Raw genomic sequence first — 26,716 nt, forward strand, 5'->3', positions numbered from 1 at the left:
GACCTGAAAAGATTTAAATGAACTGATGCAAAGTGAAGTAAGTAGAACTAGGAGAACATTGTATGCAGTAACAGCAATAGTATACAATGATCATTGTGAATGGCTTAGCTATTCTCAGCAATACAATGATACAAGGCAATTCCAAAGAACTTGTGAAGAAAAATACTACCCACCTCCAGAGAAAGGACTCATGTAGTCTGTGTGTTGCTGTTTTGTTGTTTTTGTTTTTGTTTTGTTTTGTTTTTTGCAGGGCAAGGAGGGTTTAGTGACCTGCCCAGCATCACATAGCTAGTGTGGTAAAAAATGGAAGTTTTTTACCTTAATCATTTGAGAGTTGAGCACATGCTACTGAAGTGGCTTTTGAAGGACTGCCCTTTTGGGGAGGAGACCTCGACGACGCCTGCTACTGCCCGGAGAGCTGTGGCAAAGCACGCCATGCTTCTGGGACACCAACTTAAAACTGAGAGTGGAACGGAAGTTTGCTCTCTGTCTCGCTGACTCTGGCTTCTCATCTTAGTGGTGGCAGCACATGCGTTTGGCTCTGGTTCTCAGCCTGGCAGGCAGTTTGGGATTCGGTGAATTTTATAAAAGAATATAGACTAAGCTTAGATCTAAAATTATTCATTTGTATTTCTACTTTCCTATTTCCCTAATCAGTATCACCTGTTTGTTGTCTAATTAATTCCCAAACAATAAAAGCTAATCCCTCACTGATTAAAGCTCAGAGGCTTCTTTTTCTTAGTGGTCTGAGAGATACATAAGGGAAAAGTTAAAGGGGGAGTTTAATGCTCTTATATTCAATTTTAAATCTCACACTAGTAAGTGTCAAGTGTTTGAGACCAGATTTGAACTCAGGTCCTCCTGAATCCAGGGCTGGTGCTTTATCCATTGTGCCACTTAGCTGCCCGCGAACTGATGGAGTCTGAATGCAGATTGAAGCACACTATTTTTCACTTTCTGTATTTTTTGTTTCTTTTTTGCCTTTGATTTTAGGTCTTTTTTTTTTTTTTTTTGGTGAGGAAATTGGGGTTAAGTGACTTGCCCAGGGTCACACAGCTAATAAGTGTTACGTGTCTGAAGCCGGATTTGAACTCAGGTCCTCCTGACTCCAGGCCCGGTGCTCTATCTACTTCACCACCTAGCTGCCCCCTATGTCTTCTTTATGATAACACTTTGCATGATTGAACATGTATAACCTATAATAAATTGCTTACAGTCTCAGGGAGGGAGGAGGTGAGGAAGAGAGAGAAAATTTGGAACTTACTTTTTAAAAAAAATGAATGTTTAAAATTGTCTTTACATACAACTGGGTAAAATATTTAAAAATAATAATGGGTGCCAGTTTTTAAGAAGGACATTGATAAACTGGAGCCCATGAGAGAAGAGATATCAAGATGGTGACATGCATGCCCTAAGTAAATATAAGAATTATGGGAAGGAATTGACAATCTTTAACACTGAGAAGAGAAAACTAAGGCGGGGGGAAGGAGAATGCAATGGTTGCTTTCAAATAGTATTTTTTCCCAAGGGACCAGTAGAAATGGAAATAATTTATCCTTAAATAAGAAGATAGAAAGAAAGGGTGAACTACCAATTATAGAGGCAGCCTTAGAGAAATATCCATCTGACCCAAAGTGAACAAAACAGGGATAATTTAATTCAACAAAGTTTTATTAAGTATCTTCTTTGTACAAGTCATGTGCTAGGCATTGGGGATAAAATAAGGTCCCTTCTACCCAGAAGTATATATGGAAAGCTGACAAGGAGTAAAGCCTATTGCCTTTATTCAACCGTACTGTCATCCTGGTTTCCCTCCTCTCCTGATCTTCAGCTTATCAGCATCTTTCTGTTGAGTTTGGTATTCTTATTAATTTGTACCAATGTAAAAGGTATAATGGGGGGCAGCTAGGTGGCACAGTGGATAGAGTACCGGCCCTGGAGTCAAGAGTACCTAAATTCAAATCCGGCCTCAGACACTTAACACTTACTAGCTGTGTGACCCTGGGTAAGTCACTAACCCCAAGTGCCTCACTAAAAAAAAAAAAAAAGGTATAATGAAGCTACACCTGTCATTTACCTAGACCATGATTATTTGTTTCTAAGATTCTTTTTCACTGTGATAAAAAAAACATTTACTATGGCCCTTTACTACGGTTGATTGCATGTGTGGAGGGAGAAAAATACAACAGAAGTGAGAAAGCAAATGGCTAAAAATTACAGAGGCTAGCACAAGTTTTAGAGAAGAAACAACCCCATTGCTTTGTTCCTCTGGGGAATGCCCATATGAATTCATTCAAGAGAAACAATATTAAGAACTCGGCTGAGGAGTCTTTGGTCAGAACTGCACCAAATGAGTTCCTTGCCTCACACAAGGCATAATAATAATATTAATAATAAACAACCTATAGATAGATAGACAGACAGATAGATAGATAGATAGATAGATAGATAGATAGATAGATAGATAGATAGATAGATAGATAGATGTAGATATAGATGTAGATATGCATGTGTGTGTGGTTTTCCAAGCTCTTTACATGTATCTCATTTGATCCAGGCAACAACCCTGTGAAGTAGGTGTTATCACCCCCATTTTATAGATGAATAAATTGAGGCTGAGAGAAATTAAATAACTTGCTCAAGGTTGCATATTCAGTAAGTGTTAAAGGTAGGATTTGAACTCAGGCCTTTCTGACTCCCAAATTCTACACTCTATCCACTGTATCACATAGTTGCTTTGTCTCACTGTTTTGTCTGTTTGATTTTTGTTTGTTGTCCTGGCCTTTGTTGGGGATAATAGGTATAGGAGGTAGCTTTAATATGTTGATATGGGATTCTAAATCACAGCTGATAAGAGTATAGACACTCTATTTGTGCAAAGGACAAAACTATGAAAAAATCTCCTTTGAGCCAACTCTCAGAAGTTCTAGCAGCAAGCCCTTTTCTTTAAAACAATTCTGTACCTTTGCTAAAGAACTCATGTTTCAGTAAAGCTACTAGAGGTAGACTAAGTATTGATTTCTTTTCCTTGTCTCAAATCCTCATCACTATCCACAATTGCACTTTCACTGAAGCTAGAATGACATTAAAAATGCCATCACAGGTCAAATGCACAGTCCAGCTAGCCCGGAATTCTGTCTCTGATTGTGGCACCCTGAGATGTTTTATGAGAGCTTGGCATTTGCCCTCCATGAAGTCATCCTCAAAGGTTAAGGAAATACCATTAGCATCTCTGACTCCCCTTTTTATCTGTGACTGCATTTAAGCCTCGAAATGATTTGAACTGATCATGTCACTCCTCTACTCAATGGTTCCCCATTTCCTGTGGAATGAAACATGATCAACAACTGACTCTGGCATCCGAGGTCATGAATAGTCTGACTTCACAGCTTTCTGTTCAAATTCATCTCCCACTAGTGCTATTCATATACTCTATATTCCAGCCAAACTATAGTATTCTGTGCCATATTCTTGAGTATTCCACTCCAATTTTCATGCCATGATAAATTCTATTTATGCCTAGAATGGATTCTACTTGCAGCCCAAGTCTACTGAAAGCCCTTTTTTCCCCTTCAGAGCCCAACTTGAATGCCACCTACATCATTAAATATTCCACGATTATCTTCCCCAATCCCTTTCTTCTTAAATTTCTTGGTCAGTACATGGCTTTATCTATGCCTTTCTTTTTCTTTCTTTCTTTTTTTCTTTCTTTCTTTCTTCCTTCCTCCTTCCCTCCCTCCTTCCTCCCCCTCCCTTCCTTCTTTCCTTCCTTCCTTTCTCTCTTTCTTCCTTCCTCCTTCCCTCCCTCCGCCCTCCCCCTCCCTCCCTCCCTTCCTTCCTTCCTTCCTTTCTTTCTCTCTTTCTTTCTTTCTTTCTCTTTCTTTTTCTTCCTTCCTTCCTCTCTTTCTTTCTTTCTGACATTGCCTCATTCTTCTATGTATCTGTTATTTATGTGCATGGCTTCCCCACCCCATAAGACTTGTTCTATATCACATATGCTTTAAATGCCCAGAACCTTGCAATTTATAAATGTTTGATGAATAAACAAACTTGGCGCCATTTTTTACTTAGGTAATAAACCTCCATTAACTCAACTGAATTGACATGATTCCCACCCACCCACCACATTCCCCTAAAAGAAGAATCAAATAATTCCCACTCTACTTCTATGAAAAGTGAAATGAAAACAAATAAAAGCTGAAGATCATTGTCTGCACACCATGTCCATGTGCTGGATCTAGGCTGTTATCTACAAGTCTGTGTCCAAAATTATGAAGCTTTATTATGAGCCTAAAGCTGATGACCCAACATGGATATCTCAGGATCTTCTTATCCACAGATGGTATTGGCAAGACCTATTTCCCTCATTGACCCACTATGTAAAACTAGACAATCTCAGTTTCCTCATCTATGAAAAGAAGAGGTCCGACTAAATAAACTTTAAGGTCTATTCCAGATCTGAGATCATATGTTCTAACAGGTAGCTTGGTATAATGGAAAAATCATTTGATTTTGAATCAGTGGACATTGTTAAGAATCCCAGCTTTATGGGAAACAATTTTTGAGGCCAGTGCTTCTGATAAAGGCATCATCTCTAAAATATATAGGGAATTAAATCAAATTTATAAGAATCCAAGTCATTCCCCAATTGAGAAATGGTCAAAGGATATGAACAGGCAGTTTTCTGATGAAGAAACCAAAGCTATCTATTCCCATATGAAAAAATGCTCTAAATCTCTAATGATTAGAGAGATGCAAATTAAAACAACTCTGAGGTACCACCTGACACCTATCAGATTGGCTAAAATGACAAAAAAGGAAGATAATAAATGTTGGAGAGGCTGTGGGAAAATTGGAACACTAATGCATTGTTGGTGGAGCTGTGAGCTGATCCAACCATTCTGGAGAGCAATTTGGAATTATGCCCAAAGGGCGATAAAGCTGTGCATACCCTTTGACCCAGCAATCCCACTTTTAGGTCTTTTGCCCAAAGAAATCATGGAAGGGGGAAAGGGACCCACATGTACAAAAATATTTATAGCTGCTCTTTACGTGGTAGCAAGGAATTGGAAGTTGAGGGGGTGCCCATCAATTGGGGAATGGCTGGACAAGTTGTGGTATATGAATACAATGGAATACTATTGTGCTGTAAGAAATGATGAGCAGGAAGAGTTCAGAGAAACCTGGAGGGTCTTACGTGAGCTGATGATGAGTGAGATGAGCAGAACCAGAAGAACATTGTACACAGTATCATCAACACTGAGTGTTGACCTACTGTGATGGACTATATTCTTCTCACCAATGCAATGGTACAGAAGAGTTCCAGGGAACTCATGATGGAAGAGGATCTCCAAATCCAAGAAAAAAAAAGAAAGAAAGAACTGTGGAGTATAGATGCTGATTGAACCATATTATTTCTTTTGTTTTGGGTGCTGTTGTTTTTTTTTTTCTTTCTATTTTGAGGTTTTGCATCACTGCTCTGATTCTTTCTCTTGTAACAGGATTAATGCAGAAATAGGATTAATGTTATTATGTGTATATATATGTGTGTGTGTATATATATATGTATATGTATAGAGATATATAGATATAACCTATATCAGATTACCTGCTGTCTAGGGGAGGGGGGAGGGAGGGGTAGGAGGGAGAAAAATCTGAAATTGTAAAGCATGTATAAACAAAAGTTGAGAACTAAAAAAAATAAATTAAAAAAAAAAAGAATCCCAGCTTTACCATGTGGAACTACAAACTGAGGGTTCAATGAAACAAGGGAAACACAGAGGGGTAAAGCTTAGGTAAAGCTTAATTCCAGACTTGGGTGATATCCCTCCCAGACACTTAAAGATGGAAAATAAAGTTCTTGATTCATAGACTTGCAAGTAGCCCAGTGTAGCCAGATTTTGGAATATGTTAAAGAGAATAAAATATAGAACAACTGGAAAGGTAAGCAGAGGACCCACATTATGGAGAGCTTTAAATGCCAAAGAGAGAAATTGATATTGATCCTGGAAGTAACCAGCAGCCACTAGGATCTAAGGAGGCAGGTAAGCTTAGCACATAGCAAGATTTGTTAAAATAGCAAAGTAATAGAAGTCATTCCCACCTCCTTTACCTGTGGCCTTAGACAAGCTCATTTAACCTCTATGGGCCTCAGTTTCCTCATTTGTAAAATGAGGGGCTTAGGTGAAATGGTATTTGAGATCCCATTTTAGCTGTAGATATATGAACCTATGGTCCTCCAATGAACTTCATGACCTCTTTCTCTTTGCTGCCTGGACTTATCTTCTTATACTGTTCTTAACCCCTAGCAGAAAGATCTCATGGTATGTGGTGTCTTCTATCCAGGAGGATCTTGTGTCTCAAGGCCTAAGGTCTCCAGATTACACCTGACCCATACTGAATTTGTCTTACTACTTTGCCAGTTGCATTTTGTGTTTCCTTTTAAGGCACTGGAATTAATCGTTCCAAATCTACTTCCATCAGATGAGCTCTATGGTCTCTTCCAACTCATTCTATGAATCTATGAGAGTGTCAGGCATAATACCCCCAACTGATATAGAAATAATGATGCTATCTACTTAAGTTGGAGTTCATTTCATTCTTCTGAATGAATTTCAAACTGAGTAATTTCATAGGATTGGCTTTATATAATGGGAGTGTTAGGAGGGGAATCCAAGGGATGGGAGGAGATCAGATCTTCACTCTATCTCTTCCTCCTTCGTACCCATCTGTCCTTCTGCTCATGTCCAGGATATCTGGCAATGAAGCTTCCCATGCCAATTTAGAAAGATCCAATCCAGTTCTAATTAGAGGCAGACTATAGTAAAGCAGCCTCAGTCCCACTGAAAATAATAAAAAAAAAAGTAGTGGATCACTTTAGATTCTGTCATGGTGCTTAGCATGAAGCTGTGACACGAATTGCCTTACAATGATTATTTTCTCCCTTGTGGCAAATATAAATAAGTAGGAACTGCAGTTCAACCCAGAGAAAAATTTCTGTAGGGCCTCAGACTCATCACCAGGTACATAATATAAAGGTACTAGAACTCCATTAACCCCTGCTCTAGCTTCAATCAACAAAACTTTATTGTGACATCAAATGTGGACTGAATATCAAATGCAGAAATATAGTGGCTTGGTCTACAAATTCTCTTAGATAACAAAAGAGTTGTATGGTGGAAAATTGAGGTTTGTGACCTTGAAATAATAAAAAGGTAAGCCAGGTGATTATTACCTGCATAATCTACGCTCATATCTGAGAGTTGGAAAAATTATGTCTCTCTCTTAGTGGCACACTGGATGGAGCTATGGACATGGAGTCAAGAAGATTCATCTTCATGAGTTCAAATCCAGCAACAGAAACTTATTAGCTGTGTGATGCTGGGTAAGCCACTTAACACTGTATGCCTCAGTTTCCTCATCTGTAAAATGAGCTAGAGAAGGAAATGGCAAACCATTCCAGTATCTTTGCCAAAAAAGCCACAAAGAATTGGATATGAATGAAGTGACTGAAGGAGCAACAACAAATATTTTAAAAGACAAATGCAAGATTTTGAGATGAATGATCAGTTCAGTTTTTAAATCCCACAAGATGACTAAATGTTGAGTAAATATTAGATTCAATATCTACCCTGTAGACTTCATCATGTACTGTACCAAACACTCAAGGTTCTATTGCCAGATGATAATGGAGCAAATACATAAGACAAGGTAGAGGTGGGGGTGGGATCCCATGTTCAGTCTACTATCACCAATTGACTATCTATTTATCTTTCTACCTATCTTTCTATCCTTCTATCTGTCTGTCCATATATCTAAAGCATATTTAAAGTTGACTGTGAAATACTTGTTTGGGTGTAGTCTTTGCCTTTTTAAATGCTTACTCTCTGGAATATCTGATACTACTTACTTCCTATGGTAGTTATTACATATCTTTCTCTACTCACAAGTACTTGATATGACAGGTATCAATCACTAATCTTTCTGTTGAGAAAGTATAGCTGAGATTGCTGAGTAGTATATAAGGTCTCAGATAGCAATAATTGGACAAACAAATAGTATCAGTTGATCAACCCTTCTATAATACAAAGGAGCCTCTACCCTGAGCAGAGCACTCTAATAGATGCCAGATACACACACACACACACACACATACACACACACACATACATATATACGTATCTATATGTCAACTCATCCTATAGACTTAAAGCTATATCCTGAATATACCTTAAATACATATATACACATATACATCCATCTGTACTTATATACCTACTCAAACACACACATATAAATGTATGTATGTATTTAATTTCTTTTCCATCATACTATTCTGCCTTCTCTCTGATGGCAAGGTCATGATTTCATGATTCTTGCATTTAAGATACATGATGACAGCCTGTCCAAGAGTACAGGTTTCCAAACTTAGCTAATAAATGGTTCCACATCTTGCTGGCATATATTACAATGCTTTACTCAGGATGGAGCCTCCTTAGTATTGTAGACTGGTTTATTAACTGAAATTACTTGTTTGTCAGATTATTACAAGCTGGGCTTGAGTGGCTTGATGGTGAAACAAGCTAAACATTTTAGGGATAAAAGATGCTAAAGGTTATTTGTTAGATTACTTTTGAGGAGTTATGCATAGCTCCCATCCCATTGTCAAACAGACTTAGAACATTCATTGGGGTTAACCACTCTCAAAGTGTTTTACTTCTTTGTATGTTGCCTTTTGTCCCACCCATTTCATGATTGTTTTAAAAGTGAAATCACTTCTAAATGTTGTTAATATATGCCTTAATACAATTTTGCCTAGAAATGTATCTGAAGAAAATGAAGAGCTTTCTGCGATAGATTAAACATATTTATATCATGACTCTAAAGCCTGGATAAAACCCCTGAGCACATCTAGTCCAAAGTATGTGATTAGTGGATCACTGCATCACAGTTTTCAAACTGGGATAAATTTTTTAAAAAGTTAATATATTGGGGCTGCTAGGTGCCACAGTGGATAGAGCACCGGCCCTGGATTCAGGAGGACCTGAGTTCAAATCCGGCCTCAGACACTTGACACTTACTAGCTGTGTGTCCCTGGGCAAGTCACTTAACCCTCATTGCCCTGCCAAAAAAAAAAAAGGTTAATATAGCTAAATTCCTCATTCTCCTAGTGAGGTAGCTGAGGTCTACGGAGATGAAGGGACTTGTCCAAAGTACACAGCTAGTATCTAAGCCAAGATTTGAACCTAGGTCATTTTATTCAAAGTTAAGCACTCTATGACTTGTTTTACTCATCTTCAACCCAGGTCATTCCCTTATTTTGAAAGGAGAATTGACTCATGAATGTGTGGAATGTAGCAAAATTGAGACAGAAGATCCACAATCCAACTCAATGGATCTGCACATCCATTTTCCCCATGACTTAAAAAAAATGTATCCCACCTGCCTTAGCAGCTCCTTCATTTGATATATTAATGAAGTAGCTTATGGAGCCCAGACACCTGTGCCTTTTAAAAATTCTTTCTTAAATGCATTAAGCCATAATCCATATGTATAAATTCACTATGCACATGTACTGCTTATAACTCTATTAAGATGCTAAATTTCCCGGTGCAATTAAATGGTGAGCTAAAGAGATGATTGCAATTTTCAGACTGCATCATAAATATGTGATCCCTCATAGTTGGCTTTTTGTTGATTAGTTCGATCTGGTCCATATGATGAAATACCACAAAAGAAACTCCAAGTAAAGTGTTATGCCTTAGGAAAAAATAACAGTATGACTTTATTATCATAGCCCCACCTCTTTTTTTCCTGGGGTACTGGAACTGAACATTGTCTTATTACTTCCTTAAACATCCCCATGAAGAAGATACAAGGTGGCGATAGCTCTAAGTCTACAGGATGAGTTGATATAGAGTCAGTCCCTAGGTGAAGAGACTCACCCTAAGGTCATACCTAGTATTGCTGACCCTGTCTAATTAAGTTGCTGTGCTCATTTCATTATACTGCTGAAAGATCTTTTTGAGTTGTGCTATAATCATCAGGCACAGATGGTGGGGATCATTATATCACAGGGGTTTGCTGCATATAATGGATTGAAGCACATTGTTTTCATCTCCAAGGATTGAATTTGATTTCAGTGGGAAGCAAAGTGCTATAGAGAGAGAGGGTAAATTTAAATAGAACCTGAGTTTTGCAACAGGAAGGAACATCAATGAAGAGAGGTTCAATGGCAATTATATTCCCCCAAACAGTTCATGGGGGTTCCTTAGCTTTCCTGATCACAGACTTTCTATTTATAAAAGAAACCTGAATTGGTTCCATGGACCTGGAGAAGAAGGCACTGGCTCAGCATGGAAACAAGAAAAAAACAGTAGTATCCACCAGGCAAGGCTAGAAAATGATACATTCATGTTCTACTGTCCATATGACACTTTGTGCCTTCCTTTTACATGTGCAACTTGACTTTTCACAAAATAAATACCATTATGACATGGGGAATAGAATTTGTGGGTATTAGCAAGTATTCACACCTTATATCTAGAAAGAACTTCATGGGACATTACATCAACCCAACCTCTTTTTTTTTTTAACAGATAAATAGAGGCACACAGAGAATAAGTAACTTCTCTAAGGTCACACAGGTAGTAAGCATGAGTCAGAATTTGAACTCAGATTCTTTGGCTCTAGGAGCAGAGCTCTTTCCATTGTACCAAACTATAGTGTTATTTCATCCACATCAATGGGAATTCGTAAAAGACAAATATCAAACATTGTATCCTCTCCAATTCTGGATATGACTCTGTGCCTAGTACGATGCCATGCACATTTTTAGTGCTTAATAAATATTCATCTGATGGATGCTATTATTTCCCTATTCTGCATGGCTTTCTATTCAAGAGGCTTCAGTGATAACCTGTGGGGATTTCAATGTCAAGAACAAAATTAAATAATACCCCAAATGTTAGCACTCTTCCTGCAATGATACTGTGTTTATCTTGCATGTATTTTGTGCATCCTTACATATATATGTTTTTGAGTGAGAAAACGTTAGTTTCTTGAGGGACAGGAATTTTCATTTAGGTCTTTGTTTCCCTAGTTTCCGGTACAGTGCCTGGCACATAGTAGGCACTTAATAAATAGTTATTGATGGATTGATTGAATTTACCCATGAATTAATCAACCAGCAAGCTATGTGAATGGTGATGTGGAAACCACAATGGAGCCTTGGTAAAAATCTTTATCCTTCCAGTGCTTACAATCTTGCTGGGAGCTACAAAATGAATGCTTGTCACATTGCTTGCCTTTGTACTACTTACCAGTCATCTTTCTGGAAGTATGTTTCATCTAACAACCTCTGGATATTTACAAAAGATTCATATTTGTATGTTTGGGAAGAATGATCTTCATGCTTAGATTACCTTCCCTCTCTAGTTGTTTTTTTTTTTCAAAACTCAACTCAAGTGCTACCTTCCATGCAAAGCCTTGTCTTATTTCTCTTTTCTTTCTCAGAGTATCTTGACCACACTCATTTCTGTAAATATTGTACCCCCTTGGTCCTATTGTATGTTTTTTTGAAAAATGTGTATCTCGGGGCAGCTAGGTGGTACAGTGGATGGAGCACTGGCCCTAGATTCAGGAGGACCTGAGTTCAAATCCAACCTCAGGCACTTGACACTTACTAGCTGTGTGACCCTGGGCAAGTCACTTAACCCCAATTGCCTCACCAAAAAAATATGTGTATAGCCAGCTACTAATAGAGTATCTTGCTCATAGGCATGTAATAAATGCTTATTGAACAGAATATATGAAACAATGAAAATATTTGTGTTAAACAATATGCTACCAAGAACATAATAAGACTTTAGGAAGAAACTAGTGTATAAACTAGAGAATTAGAGAAGACTTCAGGAGGTTGAAAAATGGCCTATCAAGGTTAGATAAAATATGAATTGGTAGAAGAAAAGAAATACAATGTTCTATGATAGGGGTAGGAAATGAACAACAATATTTCTGTGAGAATAAGGTTGTTATATGTGGGAACAGCAAGGAGACTAGAGTGGAGAAAATGTATTGAGCAACACAGGGAAATAAGATTGAAGTAAGAGAGTGGGATTGACTATAGAAGGCCTTGAGGATGGCAATTAAAAGAATCTCATAATTTATGTGGAGGACAAGATAGTTTCTTCAGCAAGGGGTAGGCTTGAAAAATGCTATTATTATCTTTTTGTGTGTGTGTGAGGCAATTGGTGTTAAGTGACTTGCACAAGGTCACATGGCTAGTAAGTGTCAAGTGTCTGAGGCCGGATTTGAACTCAGGTCCTCCTGACTCCACGGCCAGTGCTCTATCCACTGCGCCACCTAGCTGCCCCCATGCTATTATTATTAAATAATGTCAAATAATTGTTTCATAGTTTGTTTTTAGAAACCATAAATGGTATATTATCCATGGGAAAGGAGAAACCAGAAAAAAGTTAACAAAAGACATTTATTTCATGTTTATTGAAATCAACCATCAGATATATCTCTGACTAACCAATTTATAAAAGTTGAGATACCAAAGACTCTGGCAAAAAAAAAATATTTCATGACTTTCAAGTATGCTATTTCATCTTATTCTCCCAGTAGGTCTAACTAATTCATACTACTAGCCCTAAGAACTTTACAGAGGAAGTATTTCTCCCATTTTTACAAAAAAGGAAATGGAGTTAGAGAGAGGTTGGGACTTGTCCAAGGTCATATAGCTAATAAATGAAAGAATCAGGGCAAGAATCTGGCTCTCCTGACTCTTGATAAAGTGTTTTTTCCACTATACTGCATTCTTTCCTGTTTTAGAAGGATCAGTCTGGCATTGTATATCATATTGAATGAGAAAAAAAAGACGAGGTTGGGAAACGAGCTAGAGGTTGTCACAATCTGGTCACAATTATTCTAAATGAATAAATGACAGGATGCGGTAGAAGATAGGATATGGGAATGTTAAGAAAGAAAAGTCAAAGAAAACTCCAAGATTTCTAGGCTGGGATGCTATAACCAACTTCCCTTTTTATAGCTTCAGGGAAAAGGCTAGCTACAGCCTACAATAATCTGCACCAACCAATTCATTCCTAATCAATGAGCCCCATTGTCTATTAGATACCAAGTACCTTTGCATGCCATCTATAGTAAGATTTTTTTTGTTTGTTTGTTTTTTTGTTTGTTTGTTTGTTTGTTTTGTGGGGCAATGAGGGTTAAGTGACTTGCCCAGGGTCACACAGCTAGTAAGTGTCAAGTGTCTGAGACTGAATTTGAACTCAGGTCCTCCTGAATCCAGGGCCGGTGCTTTATCCACTGCACCACCTAGCTGCCCCCTATGTAAAGTACCAAACAAAAACTAACTAAACTGCATGTTCTCATGATCAACCCTGTACATATACATTATCTCATTCTATCCTCACAACAACCATTTGAAGTAACTGCTATAGATCTTTTAATTCCTATTTAGTATATGAAGAAACCAAATATCAAAGAGGTTGGGGTACTTGCCCGACTTTGCTAACAAAGTCAATGATAGAATTTTGTGGAGGTTGAAATAGATGCCCTCTCAGGTCACTTCCAACCAGTGGTGTACTAGTAAATGTTTAATAATTGGCTTTCTGGAAAAATACATGAATACATAGATATGAATATATCTATCTCTATCTCTGTCTATCATCTATATCTATATCTATGTGTGTCTGTGTGTATATATGTATGTATACACACACATAAAGCACTCAAGATTAATCACCATTATTAATGCTTTCTTAAGTGTAGACAAATCACCAAAACAACAAATCAGGTCCTGATTCGTAGTGATTGAGTATATCTGAAGTATAAATACTCACGTTGAAAATTTGATAATTGGCTGAGAACTAGTTCCAGCACACTCTGACAGTAGTCATCATTAGGGAGGAAGAGTCCCTATCTCACATCTGGGAGGGAGTATGCCCCAGATGTTGACAACCTAGAACAAAGTCCCCAGGCCCTGATGCTATGGTTCTGATGGCTACTCTACTGAGTACAGCACAGCCCACCAATTTGAGAAGTGCTGAATCAAGCTAGTGATGTGTTCCTAGATTTATCTCTTATCCCCTATTGAAGATGCAAGAAAGGAGATGGTAAGGATGAAAACCATTCTCAAATTAACTAATTCAGAAGCACTCACACAGCTGCAAGAATAGAAGCTTGAATTACTTCAGCTGTCTCCCTTGTGTGGTTATCTTTCTTGGATGCACACATCCTCAAGAAAGAGAAAAAAAAGAGGGGGTGAGGGGAACAGGGATCACTGAATTTTAAGGAAAAAATAAGCATTTAGAAAAATAAAATAAAGTGCTTCTCATCTCCTCTAGGGATTCCTGTTATATAATTTCCATTTTAAGTGAAGCCAAAATACTTCCCATAACCAGAGAAACACTTAAAAATTAAGAAACACTTGTTCTAGTTAATGTGTCTGAATAGTACCAAGGAAAAAAAAAGTCTCCCCCAGGAGGTCATTATTATTCAAAAATTACTCTAATTAGGTCATGAATATATTAGGCCTTATTCAGTGCCAACATGAGAAAAAAATAGAATTGGAAATGTGACATGCATCGCATTCCCAATGTGTTAGGGTGATTTTATTCCAAAATGCCATTAAAAGATGAAAAGGTCACCCTGTAGGGAAGTAATTGGTACAGCACTCTTGTAACTGATTAAAGGGGCTTTCATTTACTTTCCTTTTTTTTAAGGAAAAAAGGGGGTCTTTTTAGATGGAAGAAAGGTCATGTGATCCAGATCAGAGAGTGGTTTTCAGGACAATGAGGCAGGAGAAGAGGAAAACAGGAGCCCTTGACTTCCATCAAAACAGACACACTTGTCTGAGAACCCACAGAACAGACTGTTTAAGAAAACATTAAAAGAAACAGGTATTTCCTCCCATGAGTTGTTGTTAAGACAAGGGATTCTCCAACTTGGAGTTTCTCATGGAGAAGCCAGTGTCTGCACATTTTCTGTACGGCAGGAATGTTATGCAATTTTAATGAGTCAGAGTGATGGCAAGAGTGAATAAGGAGTTGAAATTCCCAGTTTTCCATGAGAAAATGAAAAGGGAAGAGCCTTTGGACTGGAAATAAGGAACACAAAGGTGTTCTTCAGGAAACAGAAACCCAAGAATCGCATTAGAAAACTACATAGTGACCTACATGAAAAATTCTTCATTGAAAAGGGGACTGAAATCATCAATCTATGCCATCTTCCCTCCCCAACCCTTAAAATCTCTAGTTTCTATAAAAACTTGGGCAAAAATGTACCTTCTCCATGAGGTTTGTCTTGAGAGATGCCCATCCTTTTTTGCCTCCCCAAATTATCCCGTATTTATATGTTTATTTTACACATGTTCTTATATATGTATTTTTGCCCCCTCCAATGGAATCGAGACTCATCGAGGTAAGGAATGGTTTTGTTTGTTTGTTTGTTTCTTTAGTTGTTATTGTTGTCCTTATTGTTTTATCTTTGGATTCCTACACCTATTGCGGTGTCTGCCTTATAATAAGTGCTAAATAAATATTGACACACTGATTGATTGGTTCTTTTGGGAATGGCATAGGAATTGTAGAGACAAATAGAGTTCAGAAATTTTCGTGATTGCCTTTTTTCCTAGATAGTCTCATACTGACCTCATAGTCCAGTTTTATCACTGGTCTCCATCATAGCATTTTATTTTGCAACACTGAATCACCATAAAATGTTTATATAAATTCTACAAATCTAGGATTTGTATCTACAATACTAGGATGCAAGGTGTGCAGTATAGTGACGTGTCATCTGGGGTTAGGAGACTGCTCCTCAAGAAAAAAGCCATAAATATGAGGCAATTATTCATTAAGAAAAAATATTATGAGCCTTATGGTGATATAATTATATACATGTATATATATATATGTACACATATGCACAGAAATGAATACACAGATATATATACACACAAATATATTTATACACATACACACATTCACACACACACTTTTTAGTGGGACTAATGAAAGAAGGAACGGGGGATATAGATGGAATGGCTAAAGTGATTTCATTTTAAGGGTAGGGCCATATTGAAATTAGGTAAAAAAGGTACAATGGAATATGGAACATGAGAAACTGTGAATGGTCTCCTGATGGAAGGAAGGAAGGAAAGAAGGAAATATTTATTAAGAACCTACTATGTGCCAAGCACCATATTATGTGCTTTTAAAATATTATTTCATTTAATCCTCAAAAGACCCCTGAGAGGTAGAAGCTTTATTATTCCTATTTTATAGTAGAGGAAATTTAAGCAGGCAGAGGTGAAATGATTTGCCTAGAGTCTTATAGCTAATAAATGTCCAAAGCCAATTTAACTCCAACCTTCCTGACTCCAGGACCAGTGATCAATCCACTGCACCACCTAGCTACCTCAGTCAAATCACCATAGAAATCAAATCAATAAGTCATATATTCAGTTTCATTCAGCATCTTCTTTGTGAACATGACAACAAAGAAAGAAGGAACTTTTCTAGATCTCAAGGAATTTAAAGTTTTACTAGGTAGAACATGAGGTATACAAATGTGGATAATATGCCCTTGTCTTTTCTCATCCCAACTTCCTTTCCAGTTCTGGAACCATAATAAAATCAATATTGTCATCGGTAAAGGAAAGAACAGGCAGTTGGTGGCACATTGTATAGAGAAGCTAGAGTCAGGAGGACCTGAGTCCAAATTCAGCCACAGACATTTTCTGTGTGGCCCTGGATAAATCATTTAATCCTGTTTGTCTCAGTTTCCTTATCTATAAAATGAATTGGAGAAGGAAATGGCAAAGCACTCCACTATCTTTGCCAAGAAAACCCCAAATGGGATTATGAAGAGTTGTATGCAACTGGAAAACAACTTAAAAACAATAAAAAAGAAAGAACATGTCAATCTGTTCTTGTATTGCTCCACTTCAAATCCCTTTCCTGAACCTTTATGTGTTTCTTTGCCCGATTAGAATATAAGCTTCTTGAGGGTAGAGGCTATCTTTGCTTTTGTATTTCTATCCCCAGCATGGATCACAGTGCTAGGCACATAGTAAGCAACTCATAAAAGTTTTTTATTCATTTGCATAAAAAGAAGAAACATTTTTTAACCTTTCTTGGTACCTCCAGAGCTTAGAACCCTGCTTGTCACATAGTAAGTGCTTAATACAAGATTTTTGATTCATTGATTCCTATATTATATTAAATCCAGAAAGGGTCATAAAGCATAATCTACTCAATCTTATTTTACAGATGAAGAAACCAAAGTTAAAAGAAATGGGACAACTTGCCCAAAACCACACTGGTAGTTGATGACACTAACAAAACAAGGTAGGACATAGTTAGGTTCAAAAGTAAGTAGTACGGGGGCAGCTAGATGGCACAGTGGATAGAGCACCGACCCTGGAGTCAGGAATACCTGAGTTCAAATCCAGCCTCAGACACTTAACACTTACTAGCTGTGTGACCTTGGGCAAGTCACTTAACCCCAATTGCCTCACTAAAAAAAAAAAAAAAGATTATAAAAAAAGTAAGTAGTACAAATAAATGTGAGTTATGGAGGTCCAAATGAGTGGGGGAAAGTCTATAAGATCTTTAGTACACTGGAAAGATTTCACGCCTAGAGCTGGAGTCTAAGGTTCATCTTTTTTTTTTTTTTTAGTGAGGCAATTGGGGTTAAGTAACTTGCCCAAGGTCACACAGCTAGTAAGTGTTAAGTGTCTGAGGCCGGATCTGAACTCAGGTACTCCTGACTTCAGGGCCAGTGCTTTATCCACTGCGCCACCTAGCCGCCCCTAAGGTTCATCTTAAGAGTTGGGTAGGATTTCCATAGGTAGAGAAGTTGCGTAAAGGCATTCCAGACAAAGAACCCAGCATAATCAAACATGATTAAATATGGTGTGTCACAAAGGGATGGGAGAGGCCTGACTAAGTCAAAGATTCACATTGGGGAGGAACAGGATATTAGTTTGTTGGGAATGTAGAATCATAGGTTTAGAGCTAGAAGAGATGTTAGAAGTCCAACTATTACATTTTACATATTGAGAAACTGAAGCCTATAGCTTAGATTGACTTGCCTGAGGTCTCATAAGAACTGAGTGGCAGAGCTAGGATTCAAACCTTCATCCTCAAACTCCAAATCCAGTGCTCTTCTCACTCCCCCATGCTGCCACCCACATTACTGAAATCCTTGAAGTCCAGATAGAGGAGGTCCCACTTCATTTGGTAGGCAAGGAAGAAGCACTGAAGCCTCTCCACTCTGGGAGGGCAACTACAGCTGCTGTTGTATCATTAAAATGTCCAGAACAGAAATTGTAGAACAATTGTCATCCAATATTTTTCTACTCTGAAAGCAAATTATACAGTGTCACAAGAATGTGTATGTTTCTATTGTTCATTTTTATTTATAGGACTTTCTATGATTCTCTACATTCACCTCTGTTTGTGGTACATAACTGTGACCTGTGTGGAAAATCCAACAGGCCTGCCTCTTAAAATGATTCAGTAGATTACACCTTCATCTGATCTTCCAGACTCCCAATAAAACTTGATGAATACAATATTTACAGAGTAAATTTGGGGAGGGGTTGATAAATGCTGGGGTGAATAAAATAAGCAAAAAGTTATTTTTGTAGTTAAAATTTGTAGCAGGATCGAGACCAAAGCCAGTATCTGAGTTTTCAATTGTCTCGTTTTCAAATTCAGTGAATATAAATGTACTGCAAAAATGGGGTAATGCTGTCCCTGAAGGACCATGGTCTCGGTCTCATTCCCTGAGTTAGAATTATGGAAATAGTATTCTAATATTAACTCATGCCACGAGAGATCAGAAAATATCAAATAAACTCCTTTCTCAAACATACACAGGAGAGCATAGGGGCCTAAAAGATCATTTTTCTTAGAGAGAATAGATATCTCTTACCAGCTTTCTATACATCGTCTTTGTAAGCCCTGGACACAATGCTTAAGGAGAATTCTGAAGGGCACTTAATTACAAAATCTTAGAAGTGGAAGGGACCCCCAAGGCCATATAGTCTGAAATGATGCTTTGGAGGATAAAAGATCCCTCTATAACTTACCTCCAAAATGATCATCTGCCCTTTGCTTCATGACATCTAGTGAAGGGGAAATTGACATCTCTAAAGACAGCCCATCCTGCAATTTGGTAGCACTAATTTTAGGTTACTTTTCTTTATATCAAGTGGAAATTTTCTGCAACTGTCATCTATGGCTCCTAGTTCTGCCTACAGGGCCAGGCAGAGCCAGGCTAATTCCCCCTTCAGGTGGCAGGTCTTCAAATACTTGAAGATAGTTATTGTGTCTCTTCTTAAGTCTTCTCTTCTTCCAGGCTTAACATTCTCAGTTACTTTAACTAACCCTCATATGGAGGGAATCAAAGTCATTTACTATTCTTGTTGCCTTCCTCCATACACTCTATCACAGCAACATCTTCCTCTAAAAATGTGACACCTTGAATTACACACAATATCCAAGATGTGAGTCTTCTCCAATCTCTTGTTTAGTCTTTTGGGTTCAGCAAATAGTTAAGTCTCACCTATTTTCACAGCATTGTGCTAGGTACTGGTAATGCAAAAATGAAGAGGGGTTCACAGTGTAGTAGAGATATATAGTATATTGATTGTTGCTCAGCTGTGTCTAGATCTTCCTGACCCCATGGACCTTACCATGCAAATTTTGTTTATGGGGTTTTCTTGGCAAAGATACTGGGATGGTTTGACATTTTCTTCTCCAGTAAACTAAGGGAAGCAGAGGTTAAGTGACTCATTTGTGTTCATATATAAGTATCTGAGGTTAGATTTGAACTGATGATTTCCTGACTCCAGAACCAGTGCTCTAGCCATTGAACCACCTAGATGACTCCATACAATATGTACAAAGATATTGTATTTATATTGTGCAAAAGTATGATGGGGCAAAGGAAGAATTATATCAAAATGACCTCCATTCTATCATTCTCTTAGAGGTCATAAGTGAGAAAGAAATCACATGTTTATGTGTATGAGCTCTTCTCTTTTTTCATATCACAGGTTAATGGGCATTAGAGGCCCATGTCTACCAATAATTTCCTTCAATGAGTTTATAGGATTATAGATTTGACCCAGGAGGGATTTTAGAGGTCATCTAATCCATTCCTCTCCCTTAAAAGAGAGGGAATTGAGACCCGAAGATCATGTTTTCTGTGGAGGGAAGTGTGGTTTGTGTTGGACATACGATACAGATGGAACTGTTTTGTTTTGTTCTGAATGATAATGAAAAGAACCAATGTGTATACTTCAATACCATGGAGGACCTGTGATGTTTGATCTAAGATTTTATTAGTATAGGGACTTCTCAGATCAAAAACATCCATAATCGGGGCAGCTAGGTGGCGCAGTGGGTAGAGCACCAGCCCTGGATTCAGGAGGACCTGAGTTCAAATCCGGCCTCAGACACTTAACACTTACTAGCTGTGTGACTCTGGGCAAGTCACTTAACCCTAATTGCCTCACCAAAAAAAAAAAAAAACATTCATAATTAACTGGGAAAAAAACATCCATAATTTATAGTCTTTTTTTTTTTGGTGGGGCAATGAGGGTTAAGTGACTTTCCCAGGGTCACACAGCTAGTAAATGTCAAGTGTCTGAGGCTGGATTTAAACTCAGGTCCTCCTGAATCCAGGGCTGGTGCTTTATCCACTGTGCTGCCAACCTGCTCCAATAATTTATAGTCTTAAAGGCTTGGTGTCTGAGGCTCTGTGGTTCAGAGAGTTTGAAAGACGTGTCCATTAATTGTGAAACCTAGTGTGGGAAGGCAGCTCTTCCTCTTTCCAACCCCAGCACTCTATCCACTATAGCACCCTGTTTCTATCCCTCTGTCTACTGATGCTACTAAAATCAATTCCAAATCTAAAATATGACCTTTCAAAAATGCCCATTACTATGTAGAGGTATTGAGACACTGATTTTATACTTATTTGGAAGATAAACTACTGAAGAGCAAAGAAACACCTCTTGTGAAAACCTGAATCCTTCTTCAGAAAGCCAACCCAGGTGGATCAACTAATCAACCACGATATGCACTTAAGCTGTAATACTCAAGGACATGTAGAAAGTGAATGGACCAGCACTAGTGTAATGGCCCTAGACTCTTTCTGCTAGGGCTTTGACTTCAGAATCCTAGACCTTCCATTTATGGTTTTGCTGGCTTCGTCCTGTCATTATAGTTTGATTTCACTCGTTTCCCAAGCTTTCAACATACAACTATTTTATGAAATCTACTTGGAAGTTAAATCAGAAGAATCTATCCTGCTGTTGTGCTTGCCACTGCTGTTGTTGTTGCTGTTGTTGTTTTTATACTTGCTTGGGGTTCTGTGCTCCATTAACTTGGGTAGGTGTTAAATTATAAATGTGAAAATAAAGCATGGATGTATCATGTCTTCCAGAAAGAAAAAAAAAATGCTCCCTAGATGTTTCTGAGGAAAGAGTTCTCCGCTAAGCCAGCTCATTTCCACCAAAGATACCTCAGATTTTTCTCTTGTTTCTTTGTATGTATGCGTATGTGACTCAAATCCTTTCAGAAACTGCCAGGGCTCTTTCCCTTTGAAATAGGATTACAAAGAAGCACTGAGGAATGTAACATAAGTCCCAGAATGGCAGAAGCCTGGGAGAGAACCAAACACACTCAGAGACCAGAAGAGTCCCCTTTCTCTCTGCTGAAAGATGAAGAGATGCTTCCTTGAAATGAAGAACCGATCCATAGTATTTTGTTTTAATTAGATTTCTATTATGATGATTAGGTAAAGTGTTAACCCATTTTGGATGAGTTATTCCTATAAAATTCCACTGAAATAAATTTGGAGTAGCTTTATTTCCAGGATGGCTGTATTCTCTGCTTTACTCATATTATTTCAAGGAAGTAGAATTTCTGCACTCTCATGGATCACACTAAATCATAAAAGCTCAGCACTGGAAGGAATTGTAGCGATTATACAGTCTGACCTTTTATTTTACACAGGAAGAAACAGAGGCCCAAAGAGGATACCATGTTTTTAGGTAAGTCACCCACACTTGTTTCATACTTTAATTACTGTGCCCAAATTACTGGGATATTGATGGCCATACCTACCCTGAGTCCCCAAACCCCTCCTACTTATATTTAGGGTTGGCAATTGAATTGAAAAAAAGAACACTGGCAAGCAGGCAGTAGGGACTGATAAATTGAAAGGAACATGGATGGAAAAAGCTTTTGAAGGAGACTATGTGAAAAAAGTATCTCAAAGTTTAGTAACTAAATAAAAACTTTAACATGGATAAAATTGTTAAAGGTAGAATTGTAAGTGAAATGGTAGATTGGGGAAATATTTGCAACAATTCGTAGTGATAAAAGACTGACATCCTCCTTCCTCCCCTTATAAAATGAATCATGCTCTGTAGCAAAGGATAAAAAGGAAGGTATAAAAATAATAACATTCAATAAAACTAAATGGCATTAACCAAGTCTTGTAGTATGTGGTATGTACAATATTCATAATCCTAGACCACTGAAAAGAAGGAAGGAGGTAAAATTTTGCATCTTTTCTTTGGCACCTAATTTGCATTTTAACATATACTATTCTTTTTGAAAAAAAAAAGGTTTTTCTTCACATTTGCATTCTTGTAGCCCTAATGTATATATAATTTTCCTAGTTATTCATGCTCTGCTCTGTTTCTGTTCATACTAGTCAACCTATGTTTCTTCACTCATCATCTCTAAAGGCACAGTGAGATTCTGTTACATTCGTGAGCCACAACTTGGTTAGCCATTTCACAATAGATGAACAAGTACTTTGTTTCAGATATTTTGTCATCTACAAAGTGCAACAACACATATTTTGGTGTGCATAAGACATTTATTTTCATTTTTTAAATCCTTGAGTTATATGCCTCACACTGCAATCTCTGGGTCAAGAGTAGTGGACATTCTAATCACTTTTTTTTTTTTTTTTTTTTTAGTGAGGCAATTGGGGTTAAGTGACTAGCCCAGGGTCACACAGCTAGTTAAGTGTTAAGTGTCTGAGGCCGGATTTGAACTCAGGTACTCCTGACTCCAGGGTCGGTGCTCTATCCACTGTGCCACCTAGCTGCCCCCATTCTAATCACTTTTTAAAAGCATAGTTCAAAATTGCTTTCCAGAATGGTTGTGTTCTTATTCTTTGACGCTGTAGTCCAAATAGTGGGAATAAATGGGAAGGAACTCAAAGATAGAAACAAAGGTCCACTATATATGAAAATATCCATGGCCTTACTCTGTTCTGACAAACAACAGAAAAGAAAATGGGATTTCTTCAATTTGCAGATGTCAGGCATGTGGGAGGTGGTTGGGGGGGGGTAGCTCTTGTAAATGAATGGCATAAGAAATGGTGAATATGGGAAATTTAGAGAAACATAGGAAGATATGCATGAATTATTATAGAGTGAAATAAGCAGAATAAAGAGAACGCTGTCCATAATGATTGCAATGAAAATGAAAGGATGAATTAAAAATATGTTGATCTTTTTTTTTAAAAAAAGGGAGTTCCCAGATAATAGATAATGGAACCTGACCTCCACATGTTGGCAGAGAGGTGTAAAACTACTAGGAATGCATTGCATGTATATTGTCAGATTCCATCAATGTATTATTATCGTTAATTATTATATTTTACTTAATTTATTTTCTTCCTCAAAGCAGGATTTGATTTAGAATGGTGTTAAAGGTTTTTAGGGGAATAAAAGAAAGTTCTCCTGCGATAGGTGCACTTGAGTTGTGTGGTGAAAAGAACTAGGGATTCTGGGAAGCAGAAGTGAGGAATGAAAGTATCCAAAGCATAAGATTCAAACTGCAAATGCACAGACATGGCTGATGGACTGTTGTGTTTGAGAAATAGCAAATAAGACAGCTTAGTCGGAACATTAAGGGTATGATGGGGAGTAATATAAAAGCAGTCTGAAGAGAAACACCTGGCCAGTATCAGATTATGAAGGGCTTTCAATGTCAAATAAGAGAATTTGTATTTTATCTTAGCCTGAAGGGTTTGGGGAGCCATTGAATCTTAGGAAATGAAGGATTCATTGCCAGACCTGGGCATGAGGAATATCAATTTGGCAAGTATGGAGGGGAAAGCAGAGAAGGATTGAAGCTGAATACAGACAACTATTCCAGTAGTCTGGGTCATAGGTGATAAAGGCCTAGATGGGGGCAGGAGACCAGTGAATACAGAGAAGTGGAGAAATGCAAGAGATGTCACAGAGTTAGAATTGACAAGACTTGGCAACAGCCTAGAGACATGGGGGTGAGTGAAGAGTTGAGGGGGACTCTTAGATCGTGATGCGAAAACTGTTTAACAAGAAACAATCCTGGACAAGCAGAAATAGTTTTGATTTAGGAGGTAATGGCAACATTCAACTGAGAAAGAATCCACAGGGATAGCGAGACTTGACAGGCTGTACCTTGTCTAAAGATATCTGCTTTAAAAAAAAGATGACTGCCTAGACATAATGTTCTCTTTAGAGCCGCATGTCATTTCTTAAAGCTATTGCCTTTTTACCCAAAGTATGAAATATTTTTTCTATTTACATCTAAAAATATTTATTTTTCTTCTCTTCAGTATAGTGGAAATTTCCATAAATCAGTCAGTGGCCTCCTTCCCTAACATGGCTTGTAGAGCAGCTTTATCGATCTCAAGATTTGTTCAGTCATTTCCCATGCTGCCCCGGTGCTTACCCAAATCCACAAGAGTTGTGTTCATAGGACTAGCTGACCTAGAGAGATGTGGAGATGCTATAGACTTTCAGTACGTCATCACAGTAACTACCAAAGGATCTCTGAATCTTCACTTATGCTCATGATGCTCAAATGGTACAAATGGCTTCTAGGCACTTTACTGTAAATTTAGTGCTATCTTCCATGATGAGGACAGTGTCTGTGAAACATCCTGCAAATTAAGGAGTTCCCATTTCCGCAAACAGGTTTGGACCTTACATACTTCGCAAGTTGATAATAACCAGAAATTGTAATGTTATTGTTTTTGTATCCTGAATCAATCAAAGCAAGGGACCAAGCCAGGGTAGCCCAGAAGACCTCTCTTCTATATAAGCAGTCTATAAAGAAGATGTAATGTGGACCCAAGCTCCTTTGGTACTGGTGGGGCTTCTACTTTCCATGTACTAGGAATTATTGGCCATGCAGTAAGGGTTCTTGGCTCCTTGCAAAAAATTATTTTCAGTAGGCCTTCAGTAAGATGAGTGGTCAGTCTCATGCCAGGGATGTTGAGCTTCGGATAAGCCTTCTGGCATCTGGTAGCTAAGAAGTCCTGGCTGTACTGGTGGATACAGGAATGGGGTAGGCAGCAGCTCTGCTAAACTTGCTCTGCCTGGAAATGCAAAATTACTCTCCCTCCTGATATGCCAATGGGAGTAATTTTTACTCCTGTCTGGGATAGTACCTTATTTAAGGATCTCTGATCTAACTAAAATAATTTAGTAAGCCAAACAGATTTGTCTTGTGTTGATGTTATACCTTCTAGAAGGCAGAGAATCTTAGCATTTAAAATGGAAACTTTTTTTATTATCCTGTAACACTGTCCTTTCATTTTACAGATGAGTAAATTGAGGCCCAGAGAGTCATGACTCAGTCCACACCCAAAAGGATGCAAATAGCAGAACTGAGATTTGAACTCAGATCCTGTTATTTCCAGACCAGTGATTTTTCCATTAGATGATGATGCCTCTCAGAGATAACCATAGTGAAATCTCTGATGTGGGTATCATGAAAAAGATATCTATTGTGGAGCTGTTTTCTAACATGGGTTATTTCTCAAGTATATGATTTTACATCTATCCCTATTAAAGTTCAGGTAATTATTTTAACATCTAATACCATTTTAACATATTGAGGGATTTTTTAAGATACCAATTTTTCATCTAAGCTATTTGTTCCATCTTCATGTCATCTACAAAATTAAACTCTCAGTCTCAATTTCCTCACTTAAAAATAAGCATATTTATATTTGTTCTCCACCAAATTGTTGCAAGAAAACAGCTTTATAAACCATTATCAAGTGGGAACTATTAATGTTGTTGTTGTTGTTGTTGTTATTATTATTAATATTATTTTCCAGAAACTACTTGGTATGGATTCAGGGGATTTGGATTCAAATCCTCCCTCAGTTGTTTACTATGATTGTGACCTTGGACAAGTCATTTCTTAGCCTGCCTGTACATCAATTTTTTCACCTAAAAAATGAATTTAGAATGGATGGCCTCTGAAGTCCCTTTTATCTTGAGAGAGCTGTGAATCTAAAATCCTATGACATCTTACTCTGTCTGGATCTATAGTTTCTGCTCCAGTCAACCTTTTATCCTGCCTGAGCTCTCATCCTTACCGTCTCAGAGTGTTTGCAACCATTATTTCCTATACTTCATTCATTCATGCACACCACTAATTACGAATAGCTCAAATTTATATTAGAACTCTAAGGTGAGGCCCATAAAGGGAAAACACCAGTGTTATTTGTCCCAGATGAGGAACCTGTGATCGAAATGATGAGGTAATTTTTCCATGGCCACAAAGCCAGAAGGTTTCATGGGTGGTATTTGAATCTAGGTGTCCAGTCTCCAAATGCAGGCCTCTTACTATGTTGCCCATCTTCA

Source organism: Dromiciops gliroides, chromosome 3 (genome assembly GCF_019393635.1).
Source record: "Dromiciops gliroides isolate mDroGli1 chromosome 3, mDroGli1.pri, whole genome shotgun sequence".
NCBI lineage: Eukaryota > Metazoa > Chordata > Mammalia > Microbiotheria > Microbiotheriidae > Dromiciops > Dromiciops gliroides.